Here is an 18,695-nt window from a genome sequence, read left to right as displayed (position 1 = left end):
TTGTGTGTCAGTTTAAGCACAGTCGTGTATAAAATGTTCAAAGGGGACGTTTCAATATATAAGCAAATCTGTAGACTATATGTTTTCATCGACATAGATTCTCTCTCGGCACATTCCAATTGACTGGAAGCATGCACCCATATTATACCGAGTGTCTCTCGTAAGAGCCATTAGGCGCATTTTCTCTGGCGTTTCGGCAGATATTTGCAATTTTAGTTTTTGCATTATGTAGCTGGGGTCCGCCTAGACAGTTACAGCAGCTTCATGTCTTTCGTGCGAAGCCCAGTGTCAACAGAAAACTTCGGTTTTTTTTTTAAATTGGGACTTGTACACGTCCATTCGACAGTGCACTCCCAAATTAGTAAAGTCCAATATTCCTTTTATCAATATGCATTTAACAGGGACAGTGAAACACGAAAAACAACAGTCCAGCAGTGACTCAGCAGAGCTGCATGCTTGCAACTAGCAGTCAGCGCGGGCTAGGGCAGTGATGTCACTGCTGGAGTACTGGTTATTCTTCGAGTTTTACTGTTGCTGTTAGCCGGCCGTGGTGGCCGAGCGGTTCTAGGGGCTACAGTTTGGAACTGCGCGACTGCTACGGTCGCAGGTTCGAATCCTGCCCCGTGCATGGATGTGTGTGATGTCCTTAGGTTAGTTAGGTTTAAGTAGTTCTAAGTTCTAGGCGACTGATGGCCTCATAAGTTAAGTCGCATAGTGCTCAGAGCCATTTGAACCATTTTGAACCATGATTTTGCGATCGTCTCTCAGTAGACTTCCCATGTCGCTTTTCGTTTGGAGTGATACTGTGTTACCTGAATGCAGTATTTGGGGTTGGATTACCCTGTGGTACTGTCTGTTCTTCGTGCAAATGGGTATGCATTCCTTACTATCTCCTGTGAGATCTTCTCTTCTATACGTGAGAGGATTTCAGCTAGGTAACTGTAATGTGCAGCTCTGTTCGTCTTGCCGCATATTGAGTCTAATTTTTCTATAATTTTGAGCAGAAATATTCAGATTTTTAGTATTTCTACTTGTTTGGTTGCTGTCGCTTAGTTATCATTATTATTACTCAACAACTTTTATTATAACCCACAAAGGATGTCTGGATAAATGTAAAAATTTTTCATAATGACCGTCCCATGTTTATATCAAAACAGATTTTTTAAAGCCGACATACTTAAGTCATTCCTTAGTATGGTTCGGAGTCAGAGTAACGAATACACGGACAGTAAAGTAATCAGTGTATTATCGACATCTGCAGACTGTATCATAATTAATAGGAAAAACTGGCAGGTTAAAGATATATGACGAAGGAAGCAAAGACGCTCCAGTAAACATGGGACGGCAAAGGAACCTTTTGCGAGATCAGTGAGAATGTGTGGTTATGAGGCGCCACTGGCTGCAATGTGAAAGCTTCCCCTAGTTTAATGGTTTCCAAACTGGGGGAAATTACCCAGTAAGGTGTAAAGTATGATTTCCTGAGGGGTGAAAGCAAAAGGGTTCAGCTGTGCTTCTAACTAAAACTTTTTTGAAAGATCATTACTATTAAAACTATTTTTTAAAATTATAATACTGATTATGTGTGTTACCAATAATCACATTTTTTTCGAATACTATCATTAACGCATGATACAGTGTTTTGTGTTTGACATGTACGAGAATCACTAAACTGGAACTTGCGACACTCCACACTCGTGTTATATTTCTTGGTAAGGTGGGCCGTGGATGAAATTTGAGTAGATGGGGACTTAACTACAAACTTTACGTTTCAAATCATTTGTACTAAGACAGTATTTGAAGAGTGGAAATTTCAAAGGTTCTAAGTGTCATTTTTCACAAAACGCGTTTTCAGTGCTATTGTGTTCTCGAAATTCTATTCCAGGTGGCAAATCGTGGAGTAAAAATGGGAGATGAGGTAGTGGCAGCAGCGATGCTGTGAGAAGGGGTCGTAATTTGTGCTTGGATAGAGCAGTCTGTGGTTCGCTTGCCCCCGAAGGGCACAGCTCCTACATTCGAGTCCCAGCCAGGCACACAGTTTTAACCTGCCAGGATGTTTCAGGCAAAAAAGGTTTCAAACATTCAGTACTAGATGGCACATGGTACAAGAAAGGTAAGCAAGGTCTTTTTCCGTAAGTCCTACGCAAGAGTAAGTCAGCTGAAGATGTTAACCCATTCCATGTAATTCCTATGAAGACAACTGACTTCCATGCTTTTGAAAATGCTGCTGAAAGATTTTCAAATGCATTGTGATGAAAGTGTGACACACTCATCCATCTCAAATAGATATTACAATCATTATCCTGAAAAAAAACTGAAAAATTTCGATGTCTTCAAATACGAAAGACAACACCTCATGTGTGCCATGCCGAACTGAAAGAGCAGTTATGTTTATGACCTGCAAAACAGGGAGATCTGCTGACGATGTTGCCATTTCTGCCTTAACTGCTGTAAACTTTACTTCTGATACCAAGATTGGAGTTGTGCGGGAAACAGAAGTCGATATTGAAAAAATTTTTTACTTGAATTTGATTTTTTTATTGTCTTGAAAAAGATTTAAAAGATACGTGAAATGTTTATTGACTACAGTTCTACTGGTTAAAATATTACTGCTGTATTTCTGTCCCCTTGTACTATCACAAATAAAACTTAGTGCCTTTGTATTATTGGTCCTAGAAAATACACCTAACTTCAAAAATGGCTCTAAGCATAAACCTAACTAACCTAAGGGCATCACACATCCATGCCCGAGGCAGGATTCGAACCTGCGACCGTAGCAGTAGCGCGGCTCCGAACTTGAAGCGCCTAGAACCGCTCGCCCACAGCGGCCGGCCGCCTTACTTCGTGGAGTTATGTTCCGTCTATGCAACTAATTGAAGGCAGTTTGTTTATTGCCACATGTGCTTCGCTTCTTTTATTTGTGAAGCATCTTCATTGTACTGTAATACATGTTTCTTTATACATATAATAAATGTATTATGTAGTAGTAACAATATGCTACTATGTTACATTTTGTCATGTTTTTCTCTTGTTCTTTTTTTTTAGGTTAGAATCAACTTTTGTAGCACAAATTGCGTGATGTGAAATTATCGTTCGGTGTTACGATTTCCAGCGTTATTAGCTCATTCGTGTGGTCCTGGAGATGTGTTTTCTTTAGTCTCCACGCTACAGTTAGCCAGTTTCCGACGTTCTTTCATCCACATTTGTTTCAACACAGCCGGCCGAAGTGGCCGTGCGGTTAAAGGCGCTGCAGTCTGGAACCGCAAGACCGCTACGGTCGCAGGTTCGAATCCTGCCTCGGGCATGGATGTTTGTGATGTCCTTAGGTTAGTTAGGTTTAACTAGTTCTAAGTTCTAGGGGACTAATAACCTCAGCAGTTGAGTCCCATAGTGCTCAGAGCCATTTGAACCATTTTTTTTGTTTCAACACACCGCATACATTACTTGCACTTTACATTTTGTGTTCTCGGAATCTTTCTGAAGTTAGCTAAATCGCTGCAGGGCATTAATTATTAATTTGAGTGCAGGGACAGTTTTAAATATGTCTCGAGGGTCAAAGCACGGCTGACGACCCTTATTTAGACTAGTTTTAACAGTGTAGCTGTATAGACGATTAATCCGGTTTCGCCAATAACCGTTTCGACTAAATGTTTGAAGCAGTACATTGCCTAATTTGTCACGAGCCCCGCGCGTCGTTGAGGGGCGTGATTTCCTGTGGCGACCGCTGGTGGATATCGGCACGACGCCGCGGAATATCCGAGAGGGACGAAAGCATCGTTTCAAAATGAGGACACGTCGAACCGAGAGGACTAGTGTTTGCCACTGAGCAGTGACGCGAACGTGCAGCCTGAGGAGATTCTGCTTCCTGCGTAGTGGGTGCCCAGGCGTAACTGCATGCACGCAAAAAAAAAAAAGTTGAGATAGCTCTAAGCACTATGGGACTTAGTATCTGAGCTCATCAGTCCCCTAGACTTAGAACTACTTAAACATAACTAACCTAAGAACATCACACACATCCATGCCCAAGGCAGGATTCGAACCTGCGAGCGTAGCAGCTGCGCAGTTCCGGACTGCAGCGCCTAGAACCGCTCGGTCACAACGGCCGCACGCCAGCAGCCCGGAGCAGGGCTCACGAGTCGAACAGCCACACTGGTTGTAGTGCTCCCGAACCCTGGTCTTTAATTCATCGAAGCTGCCACTTGGGCTGTCGTATCACTGTATTTCGTGTTCGCTACCAAACATCTTAAATCCCTCGTTCCATACACGCCTCACTGTCTTATCTATTACAGCATGACATGTCCCGTTCACAGAGTCTGATCACTTTGCTCTCTAAGAACACCATACTGCTGATGTGCCGTTTGATGTCGGCGGGGCGTACTGGCATTTGATTTCATTGGTAACCACTTTATCAAATAATGCACAGTCCAGTATAATAAAGTAGAACCCAGTATGTTGTCCTTGACGGCGAGTGTTCTCAGAGACAGGAGTGCCCCAGGGAAGTGTGACAGGACCGCTGTTGTCCTCTATATACATAAATGATTTGGCGGACACGATGGGCAGCTGTCTACGTTTGTTTGCTGATGACGCTGTGGTGTTCGCTAAGGTGTCGAAGTTGAGTGACTATAGGACGATACAGGACAACTTAGAAAAAATTTCCAGTCGATGTGATGAATGGCAGCTAGCTCTAAATGTGGAAAAATGTAAGTAATATGCGGATACTGTGTTACTAGTGTCCCGCTTGACACAGTCATGTCGTTTAAATCGTTTAAATAACTGCGCGTAACGTTGCAAAGCGATATGAGACGGAACGAGCATGTGAGAACTGTGGCCGTGAAGGCGAATGGTCGACTTCGGCTTATTGGGAGAATTTTAGGAAAGAGTGGTTCACCTGTAAAGGAGACCACATATAGGACGCTGGTGCGACCTATTCTTGCGCACTGCTCGAGTGTTTGGAATCCGTACGAAGTCACATTAAAGGGAGACATGGAATCACTTCAGAGGCTGGCTGCTAGATCTGCTACCGGTAGGTCAGAACAACAAGTAAATGTTACGGAGATGATGCGGGAACTCAAATGGGAATCGCCAGAGGGAAGGCGATGTTCTTTTCGAAAAGCCCTACTGAGAAAATTTAGAGAACCGGCATTTGAAGCTGACTGCAGAACAATTCTACTCCCGTCAACAGACCACGCAGATACTCTTATTACTTTCCTCATAAATCACTTACAAACTACACTCCTGGAAATGGAAAAAAGAACACATTGACACCGGTGTGTCAGACCCACCATACTTGCTCCGGACACTGCGAGAGGGCTGTACAAGCAATGATCACACGCACGGCACAGCGGACACACCAGGAACCGCGGTGTTGGCCGTCGAATGGCGCTAGCTGCGCAGCATTTGTGCACCGCCGCCGTCAGTGTCAGCCAGTTTGCCGTGGCATACGGAGCTCCATCGCAGTCTTTAACACTGGTAGCATGCCGCGACAGCGTGGACGTGAACCGTATGTGCAGTTGACGGACTTTGAGCGAGGGCGTATAGTGGGCATGCGGGAGGCCGGGTGGACGTACCGCCGAATTGCTCAACACGTGGGGCGTGAGGTCTCCACAGTACATCGATGTTGTCGCCAGTGGTCGGCGGAAGGTGCACGTGCCCGTCGACCTGGGACCGGACCGCAGCGACGCACGGATGCACGCCAAGACCGTAGGATCCTACGCAGTGCCGTAGGGGACCGCACCGCCACTTCCCAGCAAATTAGGGACACTGTTGCTCCTGGGGTATCGGCGAGGACCATTCGCAACCGTCTCCATGAAGCTGGGCTACGGTCCCGCACACCGTTAGGCCGTCTTCCGCTCACGCCCCAACATCGTGCAGCCCGCCTCCAGTGGTGTCGCGATAGGCGTGAATGGAGGGACGAATGGAGACGTGTCGTCTTCAGCGATGAGAGTCGCTTCTGCCTTGGTGCCAATGATGGTCGTATGCGTGTTTGGCGCCGTGCAGGTGAGCGCCACAATCAGGACTGCATACGACCGAGGCACACAGGGCCAACACCCGGCATCATGGTGTGGGGAGCGATCTCCTACACTGGCCGTACACCACTGGTGATCGTCGAGGGGACACTGAATAGTGCACGGTACATCCAAACCGTCATCGAACCCATCGTTCTACCATTCCTAGACCGGCAAGGGAACTTGCTGTTCCAACAGGACAATGCACGTCCGCATGTATCCCGTGCCACCCAACGTGCTCTAGAAGGTGTAAGTCAACTATCCTGGCCAGCAAGATCTCCGGATCTGTCCCCCATTGAGCATGTTTGGGACTGGATGAAGCGTCGTCTCACGCGGTCTGCACGTCCAGCACGAACGCTGGTCCAACTGAGGCGCCAGGTGGAAATGGCATGGCAAGCCGTTCCACAGGACTACATCCAGCATCTCTACGATCGTCTCCATGGAAGAATAGCAGCCTGCATTGCTGCGAAAGGTGGATATACACTGTACTAGTGCGGACATTGTGCATGCTCTGTTGCCTGTGTCTATGTGCCTGTGGTTCTGTCTGTGTGATCATGTGATGTATCTGACCCCAGGAATGTGTCAATAAAGTTTCCCCTTCCTGGGACAATGAATTCACGGTGTTCTTATTTCAATTTCCAGGAGTGTATTACTGCACCTAACATTATTGAAAACAGAGAATACGACATTTGTCATGAGAAAATTGGACAACACGTCCTTCACATCAGACTTCAGGTTCATCAGTAAGGCAAATTACTATTACACAACCGGACAAAAATGTGGATCAACCAGAAGAGGAGGAGGTAACAAAATGAAACTTCGCGGCCTGAGAGGGACTGATGTAATTACAGAGCCGAATCATTTACAAAGAACTTGGCAGTATGAGACAATTTATCAGTATGAAGTTGCACCGCCTCTGCCTTGCATCCACTCACTGATTCGGTTGGGAAGACTGTCGTAAGGCCATTGGATCCTCTCCTGAAGCAAGATGGCCCACAACTGTTGTAGCTGATCACTGATATGCTGGACACATACTGGAAGGTAGTTGGCGTCAGAGCTAGTCCCACGCATGTTCTGTTGGCGGACAGATCTGTAGATCTTGTTGTCCACGGAAGTTCCTCAAAACCGCGCAGACAGTTCACAGAGTCACGCTTCATGTGTCGGCGAGCAATGTACTAGAGAAGAAAAAAAAAAAAAAAAACCACCACGGTACCGTTGTGACACCAGAATTCTCTCAGTCGCTACCAACCGTGACCTGAAGTCTTACCCCAAGGGTCACGGCAGCGTTACATCTGGATTAATACTGCTTTACCTATCCAAAACATTGGAACAATGGAACATCTCCCGAAGTGGTCGCCATTCTCAGTGATAGTGCAGAACGCCAGTTCATCGATGAACGCAACAGAATGAGCACAATGGGACACTATTCATAAGCAGTCCATCCTTCCCACTCGCGGCAGCACTCCAAACCCAGCTGTCAGTGTTATGGTGTTAACAGCAGCCTACTTCGCCTGGGACGGTAATTCCCGAGTCTGGCTGCTGCTAGTCTCCGACTAGTTGTGCAGGATGACACAGAATGTTCGAGGAAGTCCATTACTTGTTCTCAGATGGCATTCACAAATGTGAAGGGGTTACGATGTGCTTGTTGCGCAATACGGAGGTGCTCCCTCGTGGTGATCAAACGACATCGAGTGGAAACTTGGCGAGTTCGCCTAACCTCACGTCCCCATGGTCTCCAAAACTGAGCCGTGTCACAAATCTTTTTATTTTACGATTCGACTACTAGGCCAGACGGAACCTCACAGTGATGCCCTTTCAAACCCTGCCAAATGCTCATAGCGCTGTCTCACGCATGTACGCAGCATCTTCGTGTGATCACTCAACAAAAATGGTTCAAATGGCTCTGAGCACCTTGGTACTCAACATCTGAGGTCATCAGTCTCCTAGAACTTAGAACTACTCAAACCTAACTAACCTAAGGACATCATACACATCCATGCCCGAGGCAGGATTCGAACCTGCGACCGTAGCGCTCGCGTGGTTCCAGACAGGAGCGCCTAGAATCTCTCGGTCACAGCGGCCGGCTGATCACTCAACATCTGATGCTGTCCACGCACTTTATATCCTCCACGAGGCCTTGTAAAAACACTAAACACGAACAACAGTAATACACTTTCTCTGTATGTCCATCTTTTTAGAGATGGTTGCGAGAACCGACTGTTCGATATGCGATGTCAAATTAAACGCCTTTCAGCCGTTTAGTTTCCAACGTACTTTATTTGGCAACCAGTTTCGGCGTTTTACCACGCCATATTCAGGACCCTGACCGACTTGTAGGAAGATTCTACTTCGGTTGTGATCCAAATAGGGGCCAGAAATACTGGTTATTTGTAGACTTTTGCTATAGCGATCACTTCAACCATCATCTCGAAAGATTGACGTCATTCTACCGATCCAATCGTGGGTGCGACACAAAATGGGGACCCAAATGAAGACTGAAAGTCTGCTGTGCTAAGCACTGTGCAGCGCCTGCTGAATATTTCAAGACGTGTTCCGTTCTTCTGTAACCACCCTTACTTCTGAAACTTCATCAGAAACACAGAAAGGCGGCACTGAGTCGCCAGAACCGGTCGTTGTGGCTGAGCTGTTCTAGGCGCTTCAGTCCGGAACCGCGTGACTGCTACGGTCGCAGGTTCGAATCCTGCCTCTGGCATGGATGTGTGTGATGTCCTTAGGTTTAAGTAGTTCTAAGTTGTAGGGGACTGATGAGCTCAGATATTAAGTCCCATAGTGCTCAGAGCCATTTGAACTATTTGAGTCGGCAGGAGCAAACAGTGATCTTGTTTTGTGAGTTTGTCTACAAAGCACGTCATATATAAGATATACTCGTAATTATAAACGGTTGCGGTCGAATTAGAACACCTTCAGATCTGTAATATGGAGAGCATAGCCGTCGTTACGCACAGTTGCGCGGCTTTTTGTATCAGCACCAGTGGTGTTCAACATATATATTGAAAAGTTATTACAGAAACTCAGACGAGGATAAAATTGTAAACGGTAAGATAAGTAGCACGAGAAACGTTGCCATGTAAAAGTTCACAGACGATTGTGATTAAATTTAAGGGGAAAATGAAAAGTAATAAATGGGACAGACAGATTGTTTAGCCCTTAATTTAAATTGAGGATCTACAAGATGTAGATAATGTAATAAATATTTAAAAAGTAGGGGTACAACAAATAAAACGTAGTAAAAAAATTGAAATAATTGTGACACGTAGGAGGTAGAGTTGCACCACGTGATGACATGATCTCACAAGAGAAGAATGCATTCAATGAAAGAAATCTACCACAGAACTTTGGAAGAACTGAAAATTGCGTGCGTGGAGATGAAACTTGGAGGATCGAAGAATTGGAAATTTCGTTTATGACGAAGATCATCACTACCATGCTGTTCATATTTTATACCTGAAGATTACCAAATTCTGCTGAAACAATAAAAAAAAGCATGCAGAGTGTGATTTGTACATACAATTAATGAAAACTGTTGTTGACGGTAAGGTGCTTGCTTGTTGGGAGTGTGGTTAGATGCTGAATATTTTGCCGTGGTTATGCCGTTGACCGGCTCTTGAAGAGCTTTCAGTATACGGTATTGCCATGGGAGTCGGAGGTGTTAACTTCTACATCATAAGCCAAATTTTGTTATGCGCGAAATAGTGCGCGGTTCCACCGCGGAAGCTGACTCGACCCGTCAACGTGATAACATCGGCACCGAGTGTGGAGTGTGCAGTGGAGGGCGACGCCAACCCTCCCCGGCAGGGCACTCGGCCGGCGCAACAGTGGCGTCCACTGGGGTCGGCCTTTCCCACGCCACGGCCTCAGATCTGCATGCGGCGCTCCGCTGCTTTCGAGCACTCGACGAGGGCCCTTCGGTCGCGACTTGCTATCGTCAATGTTTCTTCCCTCTGCGGACTCTTTTCTCCCGAACCGTTCCTCGAGCTTCGACAAAAGAGGCCACTCGAAGGTCCTAGTAATGTATTATTGAGTTCTGCACGGGGGTAACGAGGACTGAAACAGTGGATCGCAACGCGTACCACCGATCGAGTAACTGCCGTCAATGTCGTCCAGGAGTCCAGAAGCACTTCACGCTAAATCTGCATATGAAATGCGTGTTTAAGGTAAAGCCGGCCGCTGATTAGACAATAGTAGCGCAGTAAGTTCGTACTGCGGGGAGAGAAATCGAAGTTACCAACCAACTCGCCGTCATCACTAGTCTGAGAAAAGGCCTGTCCATTGTTCTGCCCGGCTCTTGACATCAAACTTTATGCCATACGAACAATTCTCATCTCATACAAATTTTTATTCTGAAAGAAAATCAGCAGAAATTGTGTCGATACATGCGCTTACGGTGACGACAAAAGGCCAAGCCACCGCCGTCTCGATGGGAGCCCTCTACAGTGGCTGCAAAACACAGAGACTCCACAGCGAAATCTCACTATCCAATCGAGTTGTTTTCATGATGCAAATGTCAGCTTGCTACTCCACATTAATTTCTACGTATCAAGTACTGTGTTAAGTCCAGATTGTGCCCTCCCCTATTATATCTCCCATCATCTGCGCCCATCATCCCATTATTAACGATTTTGTATACCACAGTTCATATATCATCAACTTGATCTCTCATCTGGTGAAGGATTCATACAGCTCTCTTTCGCCACGGATTCGAAACATGATGCAACTTTTACAACTGCTTCCTGGGTGTCTTTTATCGATTTTTCTAAAGTTTCATTTCCGCTATCTGTCACCTTCAAACACACGATTTCCGTTTCTACCACAGTCTATATCATTTCTTTTCTTTAGCTCTGTTGACTGCTTTCCATCCTTGTGCCGGTCTGTTATTCATATTACCTCCTTGGAAATACTATTTTTGCGAAGCAAATTTCTTTTACTTTTTTACTACATTTTCCTTTCTGCTCGTACTCTCCTACTCGTCATTACGTCTGTATGCGGTTTGCTTATTCTTGATTTAAATTAAATGCTAAGCAATCTGTTTATTCTATTGAATAATTCTCGTTTTTCCCTTCACTCAGCTGGCGCTGCTGACGCTATCCGCAAGCCTTTGCATGCTAATGCATGCTGCAGCGCTTGTCTCTTTGTTTCTAATTTTCCTTTCATTTCACTTTCTACTTTAGTTTTGACATATATCTTAAACATCAATGGTTCTGAAGTGCAGCACCATTGCAAGTTTCTTAAGTTTATGTTTCCTGCATTTTCATTTTTATTGTTTGTACTAGGGTTTAGTATACAGGTATTGAGTAAATTATTCCGTTGCCTGCTGGTTTCATTGCCGCTGCCCACGACGTTTCAAAAACTTTTTATACTACTTTACGTTACTGTATTTCCACTACTCATGAATTATTTTTTTATTTTCTATTCATTTATAGAATTCAGGTGTCAATAATTTATCATATAACCAGTTAAACGTTTAACCAGACCTGAGGTTTTTGCAAGAGATGTAATTCTAGTCTGGATGATTTTACTACGAGTGACGGATAGACATTGCTAGAAACTTTTGAACTGATTCGAAATGGTCAACATTACTTATTGTTGACCGTCTGTTCAAATGGTTCAAATGGCTCTGAGCACTATGGGACTCAACTGCTGTGGTCATAAGTCCCCTAGAACTTAGAACTACTTAAACCTAACTAACCTAAGGACAGCACACAACACCCAGCCATCACGAGGCAGAGAAAATCCCTGACCCCGCCGGGAATCGAACCCGGGAACCCGGGCGTGGGAAGCGAGAACGCTACCGCACGACCACGAGATGCGGGCGTTGACCGTCTGTCTTACAGGCATTATTCATCAATGTTTTACTGATAAGAAACAAAAAAGAAATAAACATCCAATTTCCACGGCCCCATCGAACAACGTCTGAGAGGCAGAGAAGAGCCAACTAATATGCACCTGCGGGAGCTTATTTAGAGGCTGTTCCGTTGTTATAATACAAGGAAAAAATTTTTTGAAAGTTTGTGGTAAGTTCCGATGGGACCAAACTGCTGAAGTCTTCGGTCTCTAGGCTTACACACTACTTAATCTAACTTAAACTAACTTACGCTAAGGACAACACACACACACCTACGCTCGGGGGAGGACTCGAACCTCCGCCGGGGGTAGCAGCACAAACCGTGGCAACGCACCTCACTGCTACGCCGCGCGGCTATAATACCAGGAAGCGTAATTTCAGAAAGTGTCTGTTTTTCAAAGCTTTGGCCCGCCACCTTCTGCTGATAACAAACCTCCCCGCGAACTAAATGTAGCGTAAATTCACTACGTACCCTGTTATGTTTTATAACTTCTACGTTCCAGTTATTATTATACTCCCTCTTCCCCCCCAGTTTATCTATCCCATAACAACGTTCAGTATTTTTGCGATTTTCGACCTATATCACTAAACCTATGAACAGATATAACGCCGGCCGAAGTGGCCGTGCGGTTAAAGGCGCTGCAGTCTGGAACCGCAAGACCGCTACGGTCGCAGGTTCGAATGCTGCCTCGGGCATGGATGTTTGCGATGTCCTTAGGTTAGTTAGGTTTAACTAGTTCTAAGTTCTAGGGGACTAATGACCTCAGAAGTTGAGTCCCATAGTGCTCAGAGCCAACAGATATAACAAAATACATTCTGGAAAGTGTGTCTGTGTGTTCCACAAATAATGTAGAATTATGTTACGGATCTTCCTGCCAATGAAACAAACCAATGTAAGTAGACAATTATGTTCCAGAACACTTACGTATATTGTTTGACCGACTTTGCGAAGAAGAAATTAAAACTTCAGAGCTTGTCGATGACGTTGTAATTCTGTCAGAGATGACAACGGACTTGGAAGATCAATTGAAGGCGTTGGATACTGTCTTAAAATAGGTTATGAGATCAATAACAACAAAGGTAAAACAATGGTTTCAGGAGACAGGAAGAGAACCTTCTCAAATGTGTGCTACATGATGATGCTGAAGGTTGTTGTAGTTTTTGTTGTGGTCTTCAGTCCTGAGACTGGTTTGATGCAGCTCTCCATGCTACCCTATCCTGTGCAAGCTTCTTCATCTCCCAGTACTTACTGCAACCCACATCCTTCTGAATCTGCTTAGTGAATTCATCTCTTGGTCTCCCTCTACCATTTTTACCCTCCACGCTGCTCTCCAAAGCTAAATTTGTGATCCCTCGATGTCTCAGAACATGTCCTACCAACCGATCCCTTCTTCTAGTCAAGTTGTGCCACAAGCTCCTCTTCTGCCCAATTCTATTCAGTACCTCCTCATTAGTTATGTGATCTACCCATCTAATCTTCAGCATTCTTCTGTAGCACCACATTTCGAAAGCTTCTATTCTCTTCTTGTCCTCACTATTTATCGTCCATGTTTCACTTCCATACATGGCTACACTCCATACAAATACTTTCAGAAACGACTTCCTGACACTTAAATCTATACTCGATGTTAACAAATTTCTCTTCTTCAGAAACGCTTTCCTTGCCATTGCCAGTGTGCATTTTATATCCTGTCTACTTCGATCATCATCAGTTATTTTGCTCCCCAAATAGCAAAACGCTTTTACTACTTTAAGTGTCTCATTTCCTAATCTAATACCCTCAGCATCACCCGACTTAATTCGACCACATTCCATTATCCTCGTTTTGCTTTTGTTGATGTTCATCTTATATCGTCCTTTCAAGACACTGTCCATTCCGTTCAACTGCTCTTCCAAGTCCTTTGCTGTCTCTGATAGAATTACAATGTCATCGGCGAACCTCAAAGTTTTTATTTCTTCTCCATGGATTTTAATACCTACTCCGAATTTTTCTTTTGTTTCCTTTACTGCTTGCTCAATATACAGATTGAATAAGGTTAGACGGGTAGATAAGGAAGTACTGAATCGAACAGGAGAAAAGTAAATTCATAGTGCAACTTTACGAAATGAAATGATCACTTGATAGCACAGGTGCTGAGGCATCAAGGAGTCGTTGATTTGGTAATGGTGGATAGGGAAGGTGGTGGGGAGGTGGCGGGGATAAAACTGAAGAGGGAAACCCATGCTTGACTGCGGCAGGCAGGCTCAATTAGATGTAGGTCGTAGTAGTTATGCAGAGATGAAGAGGACTCCACAGGTTCGATTGGCATGGAGAGCAGCATCGAACCAGTCTTCGGACTTAAAGACCACAACAACAACATTTAAACGACGCTGCTGGAGATTATGCCATTCATCTCTAGACGTATGTAAGTGAGAAAGCTTTTTCCAAAGACAATGGAACGTTCTCATCACTGTCCGGTTTGGAATCAAACTTCAAGATCTCTAGCACCACTGTTGCAACCTCGATATGTAAACGTTGTGCAAGTTATGGACTACAAGGAAAGGAAAGTATATCTTACTTACGTTTTATCTTAGTCTATGCATTTATTTTCAACTTCGAAGTGCCAAATGCATATCAAAAATCCCTAACGATAACTGTGCACAGTGCCTGTGGAACAATGATTAGGGGCTCTCATCCATTTTTATCACTGTTAACAGGGTCACTCAAATATACACCGTGTACTTCATGACTGATCTTTAAGTGACCTGTGTCACTTTACCATGGTTCTGACCGAGAAAAAAAAGAACGCTGCCAAATATATATCGCTCTTAATCAGTTAAGATACCATAATATGATGAGTGTTACATCTTGATTAAATGTGAATACGCCATCAGATATCTTTCAGTTTACAAAACCTGTACTTACTCATACAGTTCGCATATTTCAGAAGACCGCCCGTTCTGCACCAAAATATCTGTGAACAACGTCAACAGAGTAATTTCCTTTTCCCTGAAATTGCAAAAATTCGTCCGCTCTAGTTGAAAACGGTACTCCATGCTCCAGGTCGGCTTCGAACGAAATCGTGAATCCTTTCTAATTTCGGTGTTATACAGGCGATACAAATCTGTTTGGTAAATCGCTTGGAATGCACCATCAATAAACAACCTCAGCTTTAAAGTTCTTTACCAACGCAAACCGACTGTGGAATGTGTTACTCTGTTTTTAAACGTAATACATTTCGAAATCGGTTGCGTTATTAAAGCCAATTATGGCGCTAGTTGTTTATTAATGATACATTTCAAGTGATGTGCTGTTGCCACGACACTCAGTGAAGAGTGTAAAAGATGCCTAGGTTGATGATAGAAAAATATTTTTCTTGTTCCCTTCAAGCCGGTTTCCGTGACCAGCCCCTCCCCGATCTTCCTAGATCCAGTCATCCTGTGAATGTCCTAGATCCTTTTATATTTCGAGTGTAATTTATGACTATTGATTCTTGTCCAACATTCTCTTTCTGTTTACCATGTTATATTCACATGTGCCTCTTTCATTTCCGACACTTGATTTCTTTTTCACTTTCTATACCCTCTTTTCCGCCAAATGAAAGAACAAACTGAAACTGTGCCAGAAATATTATATGTGTCTCACTGTCTTACTTCTCGAGCTTTTGCGAATGTTTCTGGAAATATTGTTACATTTATTTAAGTTTCCAACCAAATCTATATATAGACTCTCGTACCCGTGGTATTAATTTATTGCTCAGCAAGTGCTGACAGGTGTGAACTATTAGTTTAAGTAAACTATTATTTTAATAAGTCATGGCTGTAAAATAATCACAAAAAATTTTTACAGAAGAAGTGAAAAACTAGTAGAAGCCGACCTCGTGGAAGATCAGTTTGGATTCCGGAAAAATGTTGGAACACGCGAGGCACTATTAACCCTACGACTTCTCCTAGAAGGTAGGTTAAGGAAAGGCAAACTGACTTTAAATACAGAGAACGAAAGGCTATTTACAACTTGTACAGAAACCAGATGATAAGAAAGGAGGGACATGAAAAGGAAGCAGTGGTCGAGAAGGGAGTGAGACTGAGGTGTGTCCTATCGCCAATGTTATTCAATCTGAACATTGTGCAAACAGTAAAGGAAACAAAAGAAAACTGGAGTAGGAATTAAAGTTCGGGGAGAAGAAACAAAAAATTTGAGGTGTGCCGATGACACTGTAATTCTGTCAGACATAGCAAAAGACTTGGAAGAGCAGCTGAAAGAAACAGCGTCTTGAAAGAGGATATAAGATGAACATCAACAAAAGGTGAACAAGGATAATGGAAAGTAGTCGAATTAAATCAGGTGATTAGATTAGGAACTAGATTAGGAAACGAGACACTAAAAGTAGTAAATGAATTTTGCTATTTGCACAGCAAAATGAATGATGACGGCCGAAGTAGAGAGGATCTAAAATGTAGACTGGCAATGACAAGACAAGCTTTTCTGAAGAAATGAAATTTGCTAACATCGAATACAGATTTAAGTGTTAGGAGATATTTTCTGAAATTATTTGCATGGAGTGTAGCCTAGAGTGAGGTGAAACATGGACAATAAACAGTTTGTAGACAAGAAGAGAATAGAAGCTTTTGAAATGTATTGCTACAGAAGAACGCTGAAGGTTAGGTGGGTGGCTCACTTAACTAATGAGGAGGTACTGTATAGAAATGGGGTGAAAGAAAATTTGTGGCAGAACCTGAATAGGAGAAGAAATCTGTTGATAGGACATGTTCTGAGACATCACGAGATCACAGATTTGGTGTTGGAGGAAAGTGTGGGGGGTAAAATTTATAGCCGGCCGCTGTGACCGAGCGCTTCTAGGCGCTACAGTCCGGAACCGCGCTGCTGCTACGGTCGGAGGTTCGGATCCTGCCTCGGGCATGTATGTTTGTGATGTCCTTAGGTTAGTTAGGTTTAAGTAGTTCTAAGTCTAGGGGACTGATGACCTCAGATGTTAAATCCCAAAGTGCTTAGAGCCATTTGAACCAACTGTAAAATTGATAGGGGGAGACCAATAGGTGAATACACTAACCATATTCAGGGGGACATAAGTTGCAGCAGTTATTCGGAGACGAAGAGGCTTGCACAGGATATAGCAGAAAGAAGAGTTGTATCAGACCAGTCTTCGGACTGAAGACCTCTACAATAACAACTTTAATAATTATTTTTATTCTTATAAGCCAGTCTCCTTCAGACGTGAAGGACTTCATTGTGTTGATAGAAATTTTTAAATTTTGTGTGGCTTTGCTGTCCAAATCCTGAATACATAAATAAATACTTGAAATCGTGCGCATGATTAAGTGGCAACAACAGAAATCCCCATCTTCACCCTTCTCTCTACAGCCATCATTCTAAAGAACAGATTTTGATATCACTGTGTCCGTAACATACAATTTCTTAATTTTGTCAGTACCTCGGCGATTTGTGCTTACTGTTGCTGACTCTCCATCACGGGGCTCCGAATTCGATTCGTGGCCTTAAGCGGGATTTTTCTGCGCTCGGGACGGGGTGTATGCGTTGTCCTCCCCATCATTTCATTGTCATCGAGGAGCATGTCGCCGAAGTTGCGTGAAGTAAAAAGACTTGCAACAGGCGGCTCAGTTCCCCTGAGGGGACTCCCAGCCACATATGCCATATGCACATTTCATTTGATTTCTTAGTTCTTTATTACAGCCATTAAGTGTTGCCAGTCATCCATGTGTAAGTAGAGAATCATTTCTCTTCCTGCAGAGCTTTTTGAATGGCTTCTCCTCAGTTTTCGATACTATTTTTAATGCGGTAGCTTGAGCCGGAGAGGAATGCACTCATTAATTCGCACTGCACAATAACAGCCACCCCGCTGCGTCTCACTAATTCCATTGCGACTAACCTCTACGCCGGGAGCTGAATGCAGACGCGTGGAGGGCGGTGCTAGGCTATTAATTTGTGACGGGCCGCGAGGTAACGAAGAGAAATGGACGCGCGGCCAACAATTAGCGCTGCTCGCAACGGCGACTAATGGCCGCCATTTGTCAGGCGCCGCGTCGGAAAATGCACACGGCCTCCCGATTGTTTCGCCAAGCGTTTCTTGCTTGTTTCCGTGGCACCCAAAAACAGTTCCACTGTTAACTATTTCATCACCGTGCCTTACAGAATATCGGAATCGGTAACCTCGCTGATAATAATAATATGCATTCAGTGGGCAAGGTTCTGTCATGGAGGCTGACGAACGCGTAGCCGGCAAACATCTGTGTTCAAATCCCAGTCTGAGAACAGTATCGGTTTATTACGATGGCTTCAAAGTTTAGAATACAAAAGGAATTACACTCCTAAGCTTAAAGAACGAATGGTTGGAAAGGCCTAGGCCGTATGTGAACCGCACGGAGCAGAGACAGAGTGGAGGAGGGGACTGCGTTTGTACACACTGCCATGAAGCACCTGCCAAAGATTAGGATCAAGCTGAGGCACAGGATGATGACGATGATGTCTGGTTTGTGCGGCACGCAGCTGCGTGGATATCATCGCCTGTACAAATTCCTAATCTGTTCACAGTTCAGTCACGCGACTTCTCCCGAATGATGATGAGATGATGAGGACAACACAAACACCCAGTCCCCGAGCGGAGAAAATCCCCAACCCGGCCGGGAATCGAACCCGCGGAGCAAGTAGTCAAGTGGGGAAGGCACCTGTCGTTCTGTGTACTGCCTGTGTCTTGTCGTACCTGTTGTCGGCGTGTGTCAGCTGTTTCTTGAGGCTGAGCCCTGCCAGTACTGACAAGAGAAACTCTTCATCCCCCCCCCCCCCCCCCCCCACACACACACACACAGATTAA

This window comes from Schistocerca nitens, chromosome 1 (genome assembly GCF_023898315.1).
Source record: "Schistocerca nitens isolate TAMUIC-IGC-003100 chromosome 1, iqSchNite1.1, whole genome shotgun sequence".
Classification (NCBI taxonomy): Eukaryota; Metazoa; Arthropoda; class Insecta; order Orthoptera; family Acrididae; genus Schistocerca; species Schistocerca nitens.
This window is presented reverse-complemented; position numbering follows the sequence as displayed.